The sequence below is a fragment of the Strigops habroptila genome, chromosome Z (genome assembly GCF_004027225.2).
Source record: "Strigops habroptila isolate Jane chromosome Z, bStrHab1.2.pri, whole genome shotgun sequence".
Lineage (NCBI taxonomy): Eukaryota > Metazoa > Chordata > Aves > Psittaciformes > Psittacidae > Strigops > Strigops habroptila.
The window spans coordinates 19,367,660-19,384,746 of NC_044302.2; the positions used below are offsets into that span (position 1 = coordinate 19,367,660).

Here is a 17,087-nt window from a genome sequence, read left to right on the forward strand (position 1 = left end):
TGATAACGTACCGGTGAGGGACAGCCTGGGCACAGCCGAGCACCAGGCGGGAGGAGCCCCGCTGCCCTCAGGGAGCGGAACACAGTCGGTTCGTCCGCACCCGGGCCCACACCGGGTCAGAAGGTCTAGGCCGCGTGCACCCGGCCGGGCCGGCAGTCGGCCCCGCTCACGGCACCGCACAATCGAGCCCCCGACGCCGCTTGCACAGGCGACGGGACTACAGCTCCCGGCTGCCCCCGGGAGCACAGCCGACTGCTCCCGCCGCGGGGACGGCTGGGAACTGTGGTCATTCCCGCCCTTTCTGCTCGGCAGCCACCGCCCGCGGGCCGCGTCCCCGCCCGCCGCGGGAGCGGGGCGGGGCGGCGGCAGCGCCTCGCAGGGAGGCGGGCGGTGGCGCGGCCCTCCCGTGCGCAGGGGCGGGGAGCGCGGCGCCGGCCCCGCCTGTGGCGCTCCGTGGAGCTGTTCAGCGCCCAGGTGCTGAGTCTCCGCGCGGCTGACGGAGGCTCCGGCAGCGCTCCCTTCCCACCGCTCCCCGGCGCGGCGATGGCCCCGGCGCCCAACCGCCTCCGCCAGGCATCCTGAACTCCCACCCGCCCGCCGCGCTCCAGCGTGGATGCAGCAGCTCCAGGGGCCCCTGGCTCCGCTGGGAAACACGGCAGGTAAAGCTTCCCCCTCCCCGCCCATCCGCATTGCACCCCAGCCCGCCCCTCGGCTCCGAGCTGCCGGCGGGGCCCGGTTCGAGGGGCTTTTGGCACCCGAGCGCCGGAGGCTGATGGAGACACGAGTTGCCTGGCAGGGAGCGAGCTCCGCGAGGTGGACCGCGACGAACAAAGCGGTGCAGCGCATAGGCTCTTTAAGTAGTTTCGTTATTTTAATTTCCGGGGGGTGGGGAAGGGAAGAGAATAGAAGGATGGCTGGTTAACTGCAAAGATCTGTGCTTAGTTATATGTAGGAAAAAACCCCAAACATCTAAGTATATTAATTTGCTCTTGGAATATTGTTCCTATTCTTGTGGTTCAGCAGTGGAAGAGATAAAGGCAGTGTTTGTCATACAGGTAAGGTAGTGCTATAGTCAAGACTGCAAAATGGTTTCCTCGAGTACCCTCCTTAGCTGTAGTGCTTGTATAGATTTTGCACAGCACGAATTTCTTACTTATTTTTGTGTGGATTACTACACATACAATCCCCACCCCCCCACCCCTGCCCAAGAGCCAAGACAAGCAACAGAAGCATAGAGACAGACTAGCAAGCACAGTTCCTGTAAATAGGTGTCACAAAAGAGAGGACAAAATTCCACTGTGTTTAAGGCCAATTGGCAAGTTCTATCCTACACGAAGTCATTTACAGCCCAGCATTGTGCTGCTGTACCTGATGCTTCAGGCTTCCCCTCAGTGTTGGGTGATGAACAGGGAATTGAGCAAACAAATTAAACATGCATAATCAAGCAGCAAGTGTTCTTAAATGCTTCTATGTGTGATAGCTTCTGTAGTCAAAGATTCCTTAGCTATCAGAAGACCATGTTGTACCCTAGAGTACAACAGCTGTACTTTTTTTTTTTTTTTTTTTTAAATTGGTAGTACAGGTTGACTTACAATTTCTCTGGGTGGCATGGGAAGTGGGAGGCTGGCAAAACAAACTCAGCACTCTTCTTGGGTGTAGATAGAGAGAAAAGTTTAGCCTAGGAGACTGCCTGCAGCCAGACCAGTAACTTAGGCAGCTTCTATACTGATTTTGACAAAAAACTGAAGAACCAAACTGAGATTAAAAAATTGCTTCCTTAAAAAAAACAAATGCAGTCTATTTAGCAGATTTGTAACACTTCTGCCTTGTATCAAGAAATAATTTCTTTGTGTGTAAGGCATCCCTCACTCCTCACATTGCTATATCATGTATTAAAGCAGGAAGAGAGCCAGAAGGGCAACTGCTGGAAACAGTGAGGCGGGTATTTAAACGCAAGTTGATCAATTCCCATGTTATTAAAGATTCTCCAATCTGGATAAAACCTTAGTGCAATTCATTACCAGGATAACACATGTTAGATTGGTCTTACATAGGCTACAATTTAACAGTTTTTGTGCTTTACTGTAATAAAAAAGTTGAACAGATTGGGTACCATCCCACAGTCATTGCACATCCAAAAACTCTTCTTCCGATGGGCATGTTGGACATGCAGGGGCATAACATCAGGCCCTCAAAAGTAGCCTTTTAGGAACTGAGTTAACAGTGCATTACTGTAAAATTAAAATCAATTTGTGCATGACTGCATGCAAGGCAAGCTTACCCCCTGCCAGTAGAATTAAAAGATTTCCTGACAGAGCTCCTCTCTACCTCTCTGCCTTTTAGTGTCGGCACCATAGAAGCCTCCTAGCACGTGATCGGCTGTGTGTGATTTAACCTATGTTATTGAATTTTTTCCCCAGGGAACAACTACTACAGAGTGATAAGTCAACCATTTTGATCTAGTTCTGTTTAGTGATGGTAACCATAGCATACACGGCCTAACCCAACCTGAATATCTTACAGTAGCAGTTTGTTTCTAATTTAAAAGGACACTGTTACACCTTAAATAGGTTCTCATGTTTGGGTAGGAATGAAAAAGCTGAATACCAGAAGAGCACTGTAGACATTTCAGTTGTATATCTTCAGTTGCTGCTGCCTGCAACAGCCCTTGAAAAGCCAGTAAAATACCAGAAAATCTGAGCTCTGACCCCACCCCTGCATTGCCATAATTCATAAACTGAGACTCTGTGCTTACTTCCACATTCATATTTTCACCTGGTCAGTTAGGACAAAGACAAAGCTGCTTTGTGCTAGTGAAGCTCGTGAGGCACGCTTTTAATAGAGCCAACGATCTGGTCTTCCCAAACTATTTTTAAAAGGACACTTCTGTTACCCTGGCATTGTTTATGCTAAAGGCTATTGCAAATAGAACATTTATGTTAATTACTTACATGTCAGCTCGGGCAATAAGCAATCAATATTTTTTAGATCTACCACAACTTTCCCTGTCCACTTTTCATGCATTCAGCACAGTAAATCTCAAATTGCAATCTCTTTGCGAAAATGTTTATTTTAACTTCTATAGTAGATTGCTGAAGTCATGGATATGTTTCCATTACACTTAAGTAAAAGTCTACTTTTCAAAAAGACTTGGACAAAAAACACCGACCTGGAAATATTTTTAACATGAGAGCCACTGTTATGATGACACTACACAGCAATGCATCAAGGATTTTATTTATTTTTATTTTAAAGATTAAAAAAATCCTTATAAGCACAATCTGTACGAAAATGCTGCAGTTGAAAATCAACATGTGCTATTGAAAAGGAGAGATTAATGCTTTTTTTACTGCTATCTATATAAGGGAGAGTGACAAGACATATACATTTATGAAGAACCAAAGTACCCTATATTAAAAAAAAAATCTTTTAATATGGTGTTCTGTTCCCTGTGATTTGTGGATTGTGGTTGAAATGACGTACGCATTTTCTACAACTCTAAAAAGAGAAAAAAATATTTTATGTATTCTATAGTGTAGTTTTTCTGCTTGAATTCTAGCAATGCTTGGCATTAAATATAACTTATCCTCATAAATGTCTTTAATTGTTAGTATAATACTCCCAAATCTACCCTTCCAAGAATATATTTAAAGGCACAATGCAATAAGCGGTTACTGAATGTCCTCCTCCTACAAGAGAGGGCCTGCTAACTTAAAAGGAGCAATCCTGGTGACTCGCTCCAAGTGGCAAGTAATATTCTCAGTAATTTTTGAAGGTACAGCTCCTAACTTGTGAATCTTTAACTATAGATTTTAAGCATTTGTAGTAAGTTCTCTGCTACACTCAAGAGTAAGCAGAAGAAAACTGTCACTGCTCTCCAAGTGTGATTGATACAATCATGTATTTTTATGTATCACAGGTCAAACTCACTGTAAAATCTGGGAAAACATTAAACTACAGTTGAATCATGCCATTGTTGGGCTGACAATACAATGCTGTCAAAGGTTTGTGTACAAGTGTTCACTTCCATTTTATTTTGTCTTGAACAAGTAGTTTAAGAAACATGTAGAATTGCAATGAATACAATATTTTCCTTCTTGACTAAGTTCTGCTCAACTTTGTTTCTAGTGCTTGGGTTGAGGATAAGAAGAGGAAGAATATGGGATAGAGGGCAAGCCCTGCACATAAAGTTTTATTTATCCACTGGGAAGTCAGCAAATTTTGGAGATTCCTGACTTAGTCATGCAAATACTGCCCTTTGATAGCTACACTGTCAGGATCACTCAGCTTTTACTCCAAAAACAGCAGTCAGAGTGGTGCCATACTTAATGAAGTGAGCAGCAAGCATCCTCTTAAGTCAAAGCAGGAGCAAGCAACTTCATAATTATTGAAAATCTCAGTGAAAGGAGACTGAGAAATCTCTCAGTCTTGAATCTTGCTCTACAAGTCTGAGGTTTAACAAGTATATTTAAAGAACAGAAAGAAAGCACTCTGTGAGCTGACCCCAGTCTTCTCAATGGGAGCGGATGCCTGGGCAGCATGCCTGCTGTTCTGTGTGATGTTTATTCCCTCTGGCTGCTGGCCTACTAGGTTTCAGATTAAATGCTGCTATGTAGGTTTGTATTCTTCACTCACCTGCTATTCTGCAGCTAGCACAGACAATGTAAATCAGTGCTAGTCCAAGTACAAGAACTGTACAGAACTTTTTCTGTCATTCTTTCATTCTTCAGGTTTCTTTTTTGCCTCTTTTTTTTAGACTTGTCTTAGGCTGCTATAAAAAAGTGGGTGGTTTTTGTTGTGGGTTTTTTTTGGTTTTGGATTTTTTTTGTTTGGTTGGTTTTTGTTGTTTTAAACCTCTTGTTACTCGTCCTTAAAAAAATACAACTTGACAAAATTTTCAAATACAGAATCATAAGAGTTCAATGTGAACACATAGGACCAAATTCTTTAAAAATTCTCAAACAGCTAGAATTTCCATTAGCTTCAGTTTAAGATGACCATACAGTCTTCTCTAGATCTGAACCCAAGATGTCTCGGACATTACGAAACAAAAGTCATCTATGCACAAGCAATATTCCACTCATAAGTTTAGCTTCTGCCTTTATGCCTGCAGATAGGAACTATTCTTGCTGACATTTGCAGGTGTGGAGAGCAGCCCTGGTGACACAGTTTGGTATCTTTGCTTTGGAAGTGCATTAAAAATTTTGGCATCACACATACAGGGTAGATAAACATTAAACCAGCATCTTAAAAATATGGGAAACAATTATTAAAGGTACTTTTTGTTAACATTCCCACAGCATCTGTTGAAACCTAAATCTTGAAATTGGCATGTGGCCTATGGCACAGCTCAACTACGGAATTAGAACAAGATTTAACAACTCTGTTCAGTTTTGAGATCATTCAAATTCTATATTCTTCAGCTTATCAAGAGGATGTTTACTCCAGAAATATGCTACCAGAGAATGTGTTACAATTAGACAACAAAAGCTGAGAAGTTCTGATTTAAGTATGAAGTACACATCAAGGCTTAGACTTGTATCACTGTCTCATGGGAAAAATACCACAAGATGCACTACAAATGTAATGTGAACTGCAGAGAGAGTATCCTAGACGCTGCTGTGGGTAGCTGAATACTGTCTTAAAGAACACACCTAAGGAAAAAGTTTAATATTTGTTTACTGTACAATCACACCACCTCCAACCCCCTTTCCTGCTAAAAGGCATTAATTTGAACAGCATTCTATTACTGTTACACAATTTCAAAGTTTAACCACACACAGTTCCTTAAATCTGAAAAATGAGATAATAAATGCAAGCCAAGTAGTTGCTTTGTGGTACTTAAGACTTCTGTCAACTACTGTAACTCAAGCACAATCTATTTCAGTACTAAGAATAGTAAAAATAACATCTGACAAGCCACATTTGCCACTCAAAAGTACACAAGCTTTCAACGTATTTTAAAAACTGACTCAAGGAGAAGAAAGAACCACAGGATTCCATCTGTCCTTCCTGACTATTTCTAAACAAATTAACATTTGATTAATAGTTTTGCTTCAAATCAGGCTTTGGGTTTTTTTTACTCTTTCCCACTTATACCGTGCTTCAAGCACAGTAGAAGCTATTCACCTTTAAGCAGGAACGTCTTGCCTTAATCTTCTGTCTGCCAAAAGAGAAGATAGATAGCCACTTTGCTCCCTTCACTCAAAAAAAAAGAAAACTGTGTTGGAAAAAGGGGTAAAAATCCGTAGACTCGTTTAGTTATTGCGAAGAAGCTAGCAGAAAGACTCATGACCACTTGCCTCAGGAAGTTGTGAAACTTTATTTTCTTTTATTACCAAGCAGTTAATGGGTGGAGAAAAGGCAGAATTTAACCCTGCCTGGGAAGAGATAGTCTTATTTCCAAAATAATTTAGCAGCTATCAGTTGAGAGGTTGTAGCTTTCTATACAGGCTACTCCACCCTTCCCACACTGCTAAGCAGAACTGTGTGCCACTGATAATGACAATAATGAAAAATTCTGTCTCAGTGAGAAATTACAAGTGAAGATACGTTAAAATAGTGAGTATGCCCTGAAACACTTCAAATATCACAGACTGGAAGAAGAACTCATCAGTTACAGACTCCTTAGCACAGTTACTTCTGTAAAACAGTACTGCCATACAGATGGGAGACCAAAGTCTCAAAGCTTTTTCTATAGAAATGCTTCATCCAGCTCAAAAGCTGAACTCCACTGATGACCTACTAGCAGAAGGAAAAGACAGGGAGACTCTAGAAAACACAACACAGACAGGAGTCTCTTATCCAAGCTAAAGAACTGGCAGAGATCAATGAAGATAAGAATCTTGTTAATCTTATTATTTCTGTGTGGGGTTGGGATATGTTAGTAAAATCTATTCTGAGGATAGAGAGAAGTTTGTGTTCTCACAAGTGAGAGTAAAGAAGGATAAAATCCATGTTGGAAACCCTTAGTGCCTCTTTGAAAAAGAGAGGAAGGAAGAAACGCTGACAATTAGTGCCCATAATTAATTCGTAACTGTAAGTATGCATATTTTTCTGACACACACACACTGGAGATGAGGATTCTTGCTAGTCATAGAGGATGCACATATCATTTTTTCATGATGAAACTTAAAGCTCTATAGAGTTTTAACTTTAAACTTCATGTACCCTTCAAACATAGCAAGACAATGCAAAAGTAAAGATGACTGTATAGTCTAAAAACAGCACTTCATTGTTTCCAGTCCTGGGGAAACTTTTCTTACTCCCACACCAAAGGTGGAAAAATTACGGAAAAAACCTTGTCCTTGATAAAGTGCGATCATGTATATTACTCTAGTTGCTGCCAGGGTATCAGCTGTATGATAAGCATTCCTTTCAAAGAGCAATGTACAATGGAAACAAAGCACAAGATGTCGGCTACCATTTGTCCTTTCAGCTTCCTAGTTAAACTCTAAATTTTCAAATAGCGTGAGTGACAGAACTAGAAAAATGGAACTTTTAAAAAGCCAGCCTTGTGATCACTTCTCAAACTCCAGCTTTAGGCCAGTATTCTCTTTATGTCTCCCAAAGAAAAACAGTCATGTATTCAAGGTACTTATGGTAAAAAAGTACAGGAACAGCTAAGTCTTTATTGAACAGAGGAACCTTTACTGAAAGTTTCTCTGACACGCAGTATAGAGGCTGCTGATGCATACATCTAATTATATTAGTCTGTGTTTTGGTACTACAAGAAAAGGCTATGGAACACAAGAGTCAATCTATAGGTGAGAAGATTACCTTACAGATCACTAGGTCAGCATGAAGTAAGTATTCCTTCAATATGTTTTGGCTTTCCAAGACAGTCTGCACAAGTAACTTACAACAAATATGGAAAGTTCATCTCTGCCATCTAATATGATACTTGATTTCATAATTTCACAAAGATAAGGTCCTTGAAGCTTAGTTTGTACATTAATCTTGCAGACTCTGCACACCAAACTTTCTCAGAAAAAAAAGCTAAACCCAGCCCTAAAAGAAACCCCCACATTTAGGCCTTCATTCAGGTCAATCATTCTCCTCAGATCTTAATGCTTTTGATTGTTATTTTTCCCACTATTTTCTTGCACACCAACAAATTTCAAGTGTCACACAGAAGAGGGGGAAAAGGATTTTTGATTTGTTTATTTATTGTAAATAACTACTTCCATTACATTCATTTTCTGCTTCACCTGGTGGTCTGCCTACAATTCTTACCAGGTGTTCCATAACATACCCACAAAGAAAGCTTTCCTCTATCCAATCTCAGTTTCAAATGTATGTATGCATTTCCCATAGAACCTAGGAAAATCCTGACAGAGGGAAGAACCAGTAAACAGCTTCAGACATGGAGAGGCTGCATATTAACTCTACGTCAAGCAAAGATTACAGTGCTAATTTCATAATCTGCCTCTGAAGAGCTACTTCTGACAATGCTGCATGGCCCAGCTCCAGATTTCTCCATTCAGAACTTACCTATACACAGTCTTTAGGTCTGCATCACAACACAAGTTATACCATATTATATTATTCATTTTTACAGAATATGGGAAATTACTTCAACTTATTGAGCCAACTGTAAGTAAATCAGTCTGCCTTTTCTCAGAAAGTGTGAAAAGTTTAAGAAGCTCTATATAGTGATGTTTCTGTTACTTTAGGATGTTACAGATGAGCATGTCTTGGCCACTGAAGTGTGACTTAGTCAGATAGGTTTAATAAAATGTAAATCTAATTAGAATACAATGTCAAAACTATGATGAAGCTGAAGCCTCTATTTTCCATGGTGGAAAGATCGTATTAATGTAATGCAGAAGTTGATTTTTTTTTTTTTTTATTCACTTCACTTTGTCAACTATATTGTTCAAATTTTGACTGGTTTGTTACCAGGAATTCTCTTTAGTAACAGTGATTATTTAAAGCAAAAAATTTGAAATCTTGTGAAACCAAATGATTTTTTTTTTTTTTTTTTCCCCTCCAGAGAGAATTAATTGAGAGATGCCTTCTAGTTAATAGGATGCAAGTAGCAGCTAGTTCCTTCTACCCTGGCATGTAAGTGGTTTTTGTCTCCTCTTAAAATATCTTCCCAATAACATTCGGGTGAATAGTTTTATTCTTCTGTAGAGAGATTACTTGTTTTTTCCAGCACAGTAAATTAACATAGGCAGTGTGTTCACCTAACAGTGATGACATTCCTAAATAGTAATGGCATAATGCTTACTTTGAGCCCAGAGTACATCCTAGTAACAGTGAGGGAAGGTAAGTTATAGCTCACCAGCTTCTGTCAGCAGCTTTCTTGGGTTTGACTACTTGCTTTTTTAGCATAAGATATCTACGGCTTCACTCAATGAGAGGAAAAGTTTACCAGTTGCCAGTTCACAGTTGCAGAATTCTGGACATTTTCAAATTCATCTGCCTCTCACAGTCATACTTAATCATAAGGCTTGTCATAAACACACTTGAGAACTTCACTTACTAGGGTTTTGGAGACAACTTCTGCAGCCTCAAATACTACCACTAGGCTACCTTCCTATTGAAAGTCAGATACTGGCTGCAGCAATTTGACTTGCCTGAGAGAAAGACAGAAAATAAGTAGATTTATACTCTCACGTCCCTCCATCCTCCTGTCTTACTTGACTGTTCTCACTTTCTGTGCACAAAGACTACACAAAAACCGTCTAGGCAATACCAGAAAGACACTGTGTAACTTAGCAAGATGACAAGCTTTTCCATACAGCTGGAATTACTATACTAGCATGTTAGTCTGTTACAATATAGTAGTACTGCTTTAACTTTGTAGCTGAGGACAGACCAAGATATTATGAGCACACCTTTACCAGCATAACAGCATCACAATGGGAGAAGACCTGTTTCAACTGCAATAGTTTAGTTTGGAAACAAACCCTCATCACACAGACAGTCCCTCACTGGAGATATTAAATGACAGGTCTAAATTTACCCTGGAGATCAGAAGTACAGTGGGGAAATAAAATCCAGCTTACAAATTATTAGTTACTAAGCCCACTCAGTTTTCTTTATCAGTAAGAAATAACATATATGAAAGACGGTCAGAATATGACAAGCAGTAACATCCAGCATGCGAATCAATGTCTCAGGAGTTTTAATCTCCTGGGGCTTTCTCCATGAGGACAGCTGCCAGCTACAGATGCTTGGCTGACTAATTGGCACTAGCAGTAAACAGTATTTGAATTTGTCCGGAAAAGGAGCAGAGAATCTGAGAAAGGCTTATCAACATTCATTAAAAAAGTCTGGCATGCCACTATCATTATTAAAAGATTCATTTCTACCCCTGATAATTGCACTAACACCAAGTAGCAGTTTATAATGCTCTAAACACTAACTAAATGAACTATCACTATTGGCAGATTATAAAACAAGTACAGTGTACAAAAATAAAACAAACTGCTACTGTAATGGGGGATACTATACACTTGGGGCTTCGTAAAGCAATTTTGCATCCAGGCCTGACTGGCTTACAAGCAAACAGAACTTTTCGTAGAAAAAGATGGCTAGATTGTTTAGCAATATGCCAGCTACAAGGGCATCTATCGTATCTGTAATGCTACAAAGAAGTTGTTCTCTACTTCTTAACAAAAGATATCAATCTTATGTTTCTCAGGAGCTATTATGTGATTTATGTAGTATTTGAAAGTATTTAGATGTCTCTTTCAGTGATGTTTAAAGAATAGAGTTACTGGGAAACAACAAACAGAACTGGACTAGGCTTTCCTTGCACTTGGACATCGACTTTCCACACAGAATTCAGAGTAAGCTACATTGCCAAACTGAGGAAAATTACTCTGAAAATTTCAGGAAAATAAACAAAGTGATAGAAAATCAAATTCCAAAAGAACGCAGAGAAAAAGAGGAGGCTGAAGAAAGCAACCATAAGTGCCAAGGACTGAATAGTGAGGATTGAAATACAGGATATTTGTGTGCAGCAACAATTGTCTTAAAAGCTTCTGAATAAAAAATTAACAGCTGATGGTGTACTCTCTAGGACTTGCATCTAGTCTGAGATGAAGAGCTGTTAAGATAGTGAGTGAGCCAGCAAGACAGATGGCTGGTGAAGGAACTGACATTGCAAGAGCTAGAACATTCAGTAGAGAGGAAAAACAACAGCTATACCCATGAAGGAACTGCTGCCAAGCATTTAAATGAAGTGAAAGGAATCAGGCAATTTCAACAGTTTCTATAAAAATTTGGATGATATGCTGAACTGCAGGCAACGTATAAGGCCCCAAGCCTGACAGTTCACCACCACTGCAGAAACAAAAAGATGATAGAATGATTAAAAGGTCATGCATTACCTGAGAAAACCACAGCAAACAGTTCAGAAATGTGTGATTCCACAAGCAGGTACAGAAAATTCTCAATAGACATGAGCACTGAAAAGATAAATCTACCACCTAGAATCCATTTGCAAAAAGCTACCTCTTGGTATTCAATATGAAAAAGTGTCAGAAGCTAAGAATGGTGCCCTCCTCTCCCCCCAGCTTTAAAGTCTGTCTAATAAGAAGAAAATAGTCTCCATGAAGCTTGCATTCCTCACAGCTACAGGTTTACTATCAGCAGGATTCCAGGAATTCTTTACAGTCAATTGCAATACCTGTATCTTGAGACCCACTTAATACCTGCAATCAGGTTTCCACATGCTTTCAAATACTTCTAGTACAAGCCACGCAGTTCTCTTCACATTAAAACAAAAACAAACAAACAAACAAACAAAAAACCAAACCAAAACAAAACAACAACAACAACAAAAAAAACCATGAACAAAACAAACAGAAACCCAAACCAAAAAACAAAACCACCACACACAAAAAACCCAAACACCTGGAAAACTTGGCCACAACATATTCCTCCACAGGGAAGTGAGGGTTGCAGGAAGAATAAGTTTGAGAACTGAACAGTTGTGCATTCAGAGTGAGGTGTCCTGAGGTCTCATTAAAATTGATCTCAAATTTTATTAGCACTTGATACCATCGTAAGAAGCTATAGCTCTGACAAAAAAGAAGATGCATAATAATACTCATAATGGGCACCTAAATAAAACAATAGGTTCTACATTGACTACTGATTAGCCAATTTACTTTTTTTTCACTACTTTTGCAGCCCATTACTATTGCCAATCATCAAGAACAAGAGGAAAACCGCATCCTTCTTTTGAGTTCTGTGATGGTGCTTATGTATTTAGAATTGCATTATTACATAGATACACACTTCAGTATTCGCTGTTTTCATGAGACATGTACTGTAGTAAGAGGTTTTGAGTTGTTTAGTTCAAGGAAAAAAAAAAAAAAAGAAAAGCTTATTGCTGAAGACTGCTTCTCCAAAATTCTTTAAGCTGTGCTGAGAATTTTGCCACTACTGCAGAAGAAATATGGCTGTGACATGGCCAAGCAGAATATTAAAAATCCTGTCAAATTTGTTACAGAATAAGATTATCTTTCTGATATTCAGAAAATTACATTACTTTCCAAGATGCTGAAAGATTTTTAATACACAGGCCAAGCAACCTAATTAAATAAATTGTATGGGATGGCTCCAAAACATTATAGATCACATATTAATGCAAAAAGCGAACATAATTATGAAGTACCTGTCCCAGACTTTTGGGTACATAAAACAGAATTATACAAACCATTAACGTAATAATGAATATAAGAATAATCATCAGAATGACAAAAATAAGCCAGTGCAACTGACAAAAACTAATTGTTTACTGTTCAGAAAAAACAAAAACAACCCCAAACCAGAAGTCATCAGCAGCAAGACTGCTTAAAGCTACTACCAAGGAATCCCCCAAACTCCATACTTTACTATCTAACTGTCTATACAGATATATCAGAAATTAAAACGCCCTTTCATGGTATTTCCCTTCTTCAGATCATTTCAAGTTTCCCTTTCCTAGCTTACACTTGCATTCTAGTTCTGCTAGAAGATAGCAGCAACATGAAGCAATAGGAAAAGGCTAGGAAAGCCGTGGCTGCTACAACATTTCAGGAGGGACTAAGTAATAAAAATCCCAGAAGGCCAAACAAGTAACATGAACAGCTCTTCAGCATCCCAGAGAAGAATATGATCTCTCCCACACAGCACTCAATGCAGTCAACTTCTGCCAGACTTACAATCAATCCTCATTTTGTACCTGAGTCACTTCCCAGTTGAGGAAATGATAGAAGTGGGCTAATAGTCAGCAAGCCAGCCAGCCAGTTCAGCATCAATAAAGATGGCAGGGTTTATTAATCATAATCAGATGAGGCACCTTTTTCCTGGTTTAAAAAGTGACTGTGGTGTTAAAGAGTTTGTGGCATAGTATTGGAAAGATACATGTAAGGTAAAACAAGGCTATACCTCAAGAGGGCACTGACACTTTACTTCTGAAGCTAACATTATATAGCTCCAAACAAATGTAAGATTGAGAAGAATAACGTACAGATTACACTTCACCTGGAGAACACCAACTGATGTTTCACTCTCACCAAAGCCAAGCACCTGGCTTCCGGGAACGAGAGCGCCCACCCTTCGCCAAAGCGTTCTGTGCTCTGCTCAACCCCGCAGCCGTTACACAGCGCCTCCCGTTGGTGCTTTCCCGCCCCGTCTCCGCCTCTCCTGCCGAGCAACCAATTAGAGCGAGGGTGGAGGGAGCGCGGGTCCTCCTCTCTCGCGCCTCTTGGAGTTATATCATCCTAGTTCACTTACACAGCAAAAGCTGTGTTCTCTTTTGCAACTGTATTAATTATCAGTTGGATTAATATTCTGTTGTTGAATTTTATTTCCCCTATGTCCTGTAAAATCAATTAATTTACATAGATTCAACCAATTTTGGTTACAGGAAAAGAAAGGAGGGATTGCTGCTTTTGCTTCTGGGCCATCTCATCTATTGTCACTAGCAACATTGTAGGCTGACATGAGTGAGGAGCTAGTAAAAGGAAGAGGTGCTCAGTTCTGGCTCAGAAAGACTGATCTATAAATAAAAGAGGGGCTAAACCCAAAACCGACCCATGGATATTACCAGCAAATGTAGTAGTAAGCTTTGTCATTCAATGTAGATTCATTTGGTAGATTTACTTAGTCTGTTTTAGATTGCCTCTTCTCTTTCTCCTTCTCTGGTAGAAATACAGTGTCAGAAGTTCCAATACCCTTACTGGGTTGGGTTTGAGCATATGAAAACAGATTTTTAAAAGCTCAGAGCCAGGTTTTCAAGTACTTGGCATCTATAATTGGGGACAGATTTTCAAAAGAGGTTAGCACTGTCTGTTCTGAGCTCTTGTGAAGATTTGTCCATTTTGATTTTGTGCCTAACTGAAGTGATCTGTTGAAAATCTGGTCCCTGTTGCTAAGCATGAAATTCTTAGAAAGCCAAGAGGGCAGTAATAACACATACAACCCCCAAAAAAGCTATACAGCAGCCCCCACAAAGTTCAGTACCCCAAAGCTGCTACCCAGCACAGAGTAAGACAGGGTTGAGCTCTATGGCATGGGCAGCCAAAGAATTTTCTAGGTTGAGACCCAGTTTAGCAGCAAAACATTTTTGCTACCTCTGTTCTGGCTGTGTGTTTATTTAAAGCATAAGCTTTTCTGAAAGGGAGGCTGCTAGTTATGAGTCCAAAATGTCATATGTGTTTGGGAAAGTACAGGACTGAAATGTTTTAATTAAAATTTGCTCAAGTAACCATCTATAATATTGTGAGTTCTGAGATAACCACCTACTGCTAGAGCTGTGCTGCCTGCTGTCCTGGAGGCCAGGATAAACATTTTGATTCCCTTTTGATATAATCAATGGTTCAATTTCTACTTAGTTTGATTTGCCAGTGTTGAGTCCTGCACTAAAATAGTTGCACTACAAACAAAATTAATATTTTGTATTGGAAAAAAACTTCTTTCAATCGTCCACTTTTTTCGGTTTTTTTTTTTTTTTTTTTACTGGCAGAGCTCTTACAGGGTAGTAATATTTATTCAGGTAGCCTTTCTGGCTAGTTATGTGATGGCTTACTGCAGATTCAGGCACTGTAGAGGATTTTTAGTTCTGTTTTTGAATAATTCCTTTAATTTTAAATTAATTTAGTTGTCCACTTGTGCAATATTTTGGCCTTGTCATTGGTCCCTTAAAAATCACTATGTCTGATTAGATATTGAATAGTTAAACAAATTTTACATGGTTGGAGATTAGCTTGCATTTATGAGAAGTACTTACTTTAATTATGTGAAATCTGTATAAGGATTTATTATTTTATTATCAGGACACAAATTATGAATATGCAAAGTTTTTGTAAATTGATTTGGAAGAGTTCCTGTGCCAAGTTAAGCTACAGAAAGATATTTTTCTTAAGCTTAGAGATTTTTTTTTTTTTTTTTTTCTCACTTAGCTTGCAGTCCCACAAACTGTGATGCCTCACTGGTGGATAGAACCTGTGCAGGATGTGCCTGTTTTGCCAAGTGGGAATGTAGTGCAAGATTCCTCAGAAAATTTTACTAGTCCTGCTTCCATAGAAGCAGAAAAACAAATATTGATCAACTTTATGTAATAGAAAACGATTTGCGAGGAAGAAAGTAAATAATCTGTTTCAAATGCCAGAGATACTAACATGGCTGTTTTACGATAATTTAGTATGCCTTTGGACAAAACTTCTCATACACAATCTCCATCACTTGATGCCAACATAAACCCTGGGGAAATGAATAATTAATTGTTGCATCTGAAGAAACAAACCAATAATTTTCTGTAGACTTGTAAGGGGAAAAAGAAAAAACAAAACAAATGAAAACAGAGTTGTATTTTTAACTTGCATTCTACTACTTTTGTGCCGTGCTTGCACAGATTAAATATGGACTTTAAATAATCCAGATTAAGCAGACTCTAATACTATAATTCTTGTGTAGGAAGCATGGGATACCTGTCTATAAACTAGTGTTGCACTTACAGAATAGCTGTGTAAACCTCAGATAAACAAATGAAAATAAACTCAAAATGGCTAAATTTAAGACAATAACTCTCAGAGCAGTAAGATTTAGAAAGATTCAAGTAAAGGTCATAAGGGAAAAAAGATGAACTGTTATAAAGGTAACCACTTTACTGACCTTTCATAAAATCGAACTGGAAATTTAGGACATCATTCTGTATTCAGTGTTAGCTGGAGCAAATTCTAGGCTCTTAAAAAACTTAGGAAGTTAGGATAGTGTGGTGATTGTACAGATTGAAAGAATTTGCCTGAGGAGAACTGCCCATAAACACTGTCACCAACTTTCTGAGCTCCAGGTACAGGTCCTTCCATTTTGCTTCAGAGCCTGTCTATGGGGTTGAATGGAGACAGTATGTTGTTTGCAAGGTAGCTATGATGATAGGACACTATTTTGTTTTGTTCGTGTCAAGTGCAAGCAAGTTTAATGTGAAAGATTTTGCTTGGGCTTTGGGAAATATTCTTTTATTCATTGTTCATCTGGACACAGAGTTCTGGAGTTTCACTTATCCTTCTAATGTTGCATACATGCATGCATGCTAAAAACCACATGTGCTTTGAAGCCAGAGACATGTAGTTTTTAAAATTATTGATATCAATTTCATGTAGTAGTTCCTAAGGTTTCATCTTGGGTTTGTTTTGGTATTTGGTTTTTGTTTTTGTTTTAATGTAGAACCTGAACACTAAAATTGCAATGCATGACCTGTAAGGACTCTGTAGATCAGGGAAAGCTATTTTCCCAGACACACCATTAGGTCACTACACTTCATCTTTTATGCTACGTACACAGTTGTCACAGTGATAAATACATAAAGTTGAGAAGGGGTATGTTTATAAATCTTTCCTCTTTCATGGCAAAGACTGAAGATGCTCAAAATTAATAACAAAACAAAACCTACCACAGAAGGCTATAGAAATGTCGCAGCAGTCACAAGCCTCATTTTGGACAAAGAATGTATCATGTGCTTATAATGATATTCAGCTTTGTTTGTCACACTTTTAGGGGAAGATCACTTAGCTCTGTTTTACATGTCTATTCCTTGAATGTCCTTCTGCAAATGAAAATTTAATTTGGTGAGGCTAATGTAG

The 17,087-nt window shown here is 39.3% G+C and overlaps 1 protein-coding gene across 3 annotated transcripts in view; it reads left to right on the forward strand.

Moving 5' to 3' along the window:
* Nucleotides 1–280: 280 nt before the first annotated feature.
* Nucleotides 281–17,087, forward strand: part of SMPD3 (sphingomyelin phosphodiesterase 3) — a 116,291-nt gene continuing 99,484 nt past the window's right edge. The window contains exons 1-2 of one of the 3 annotated variants that reach the window (XM_030512538.1): nucleotides 315–659; nucleotides 8,996–9,066. The gene's annotated coding sequence lies outside the window, so the exon portion shown is untranslated. Of the gene's footprint in view, nucleotides 660–8,995; nucleotides 9,067–17,087 lie in introns of all 3 variants that reach the window. The other 2 variants (XM_030512539.1, XM_030512542.1) reach the window with 2 other exon arrangements.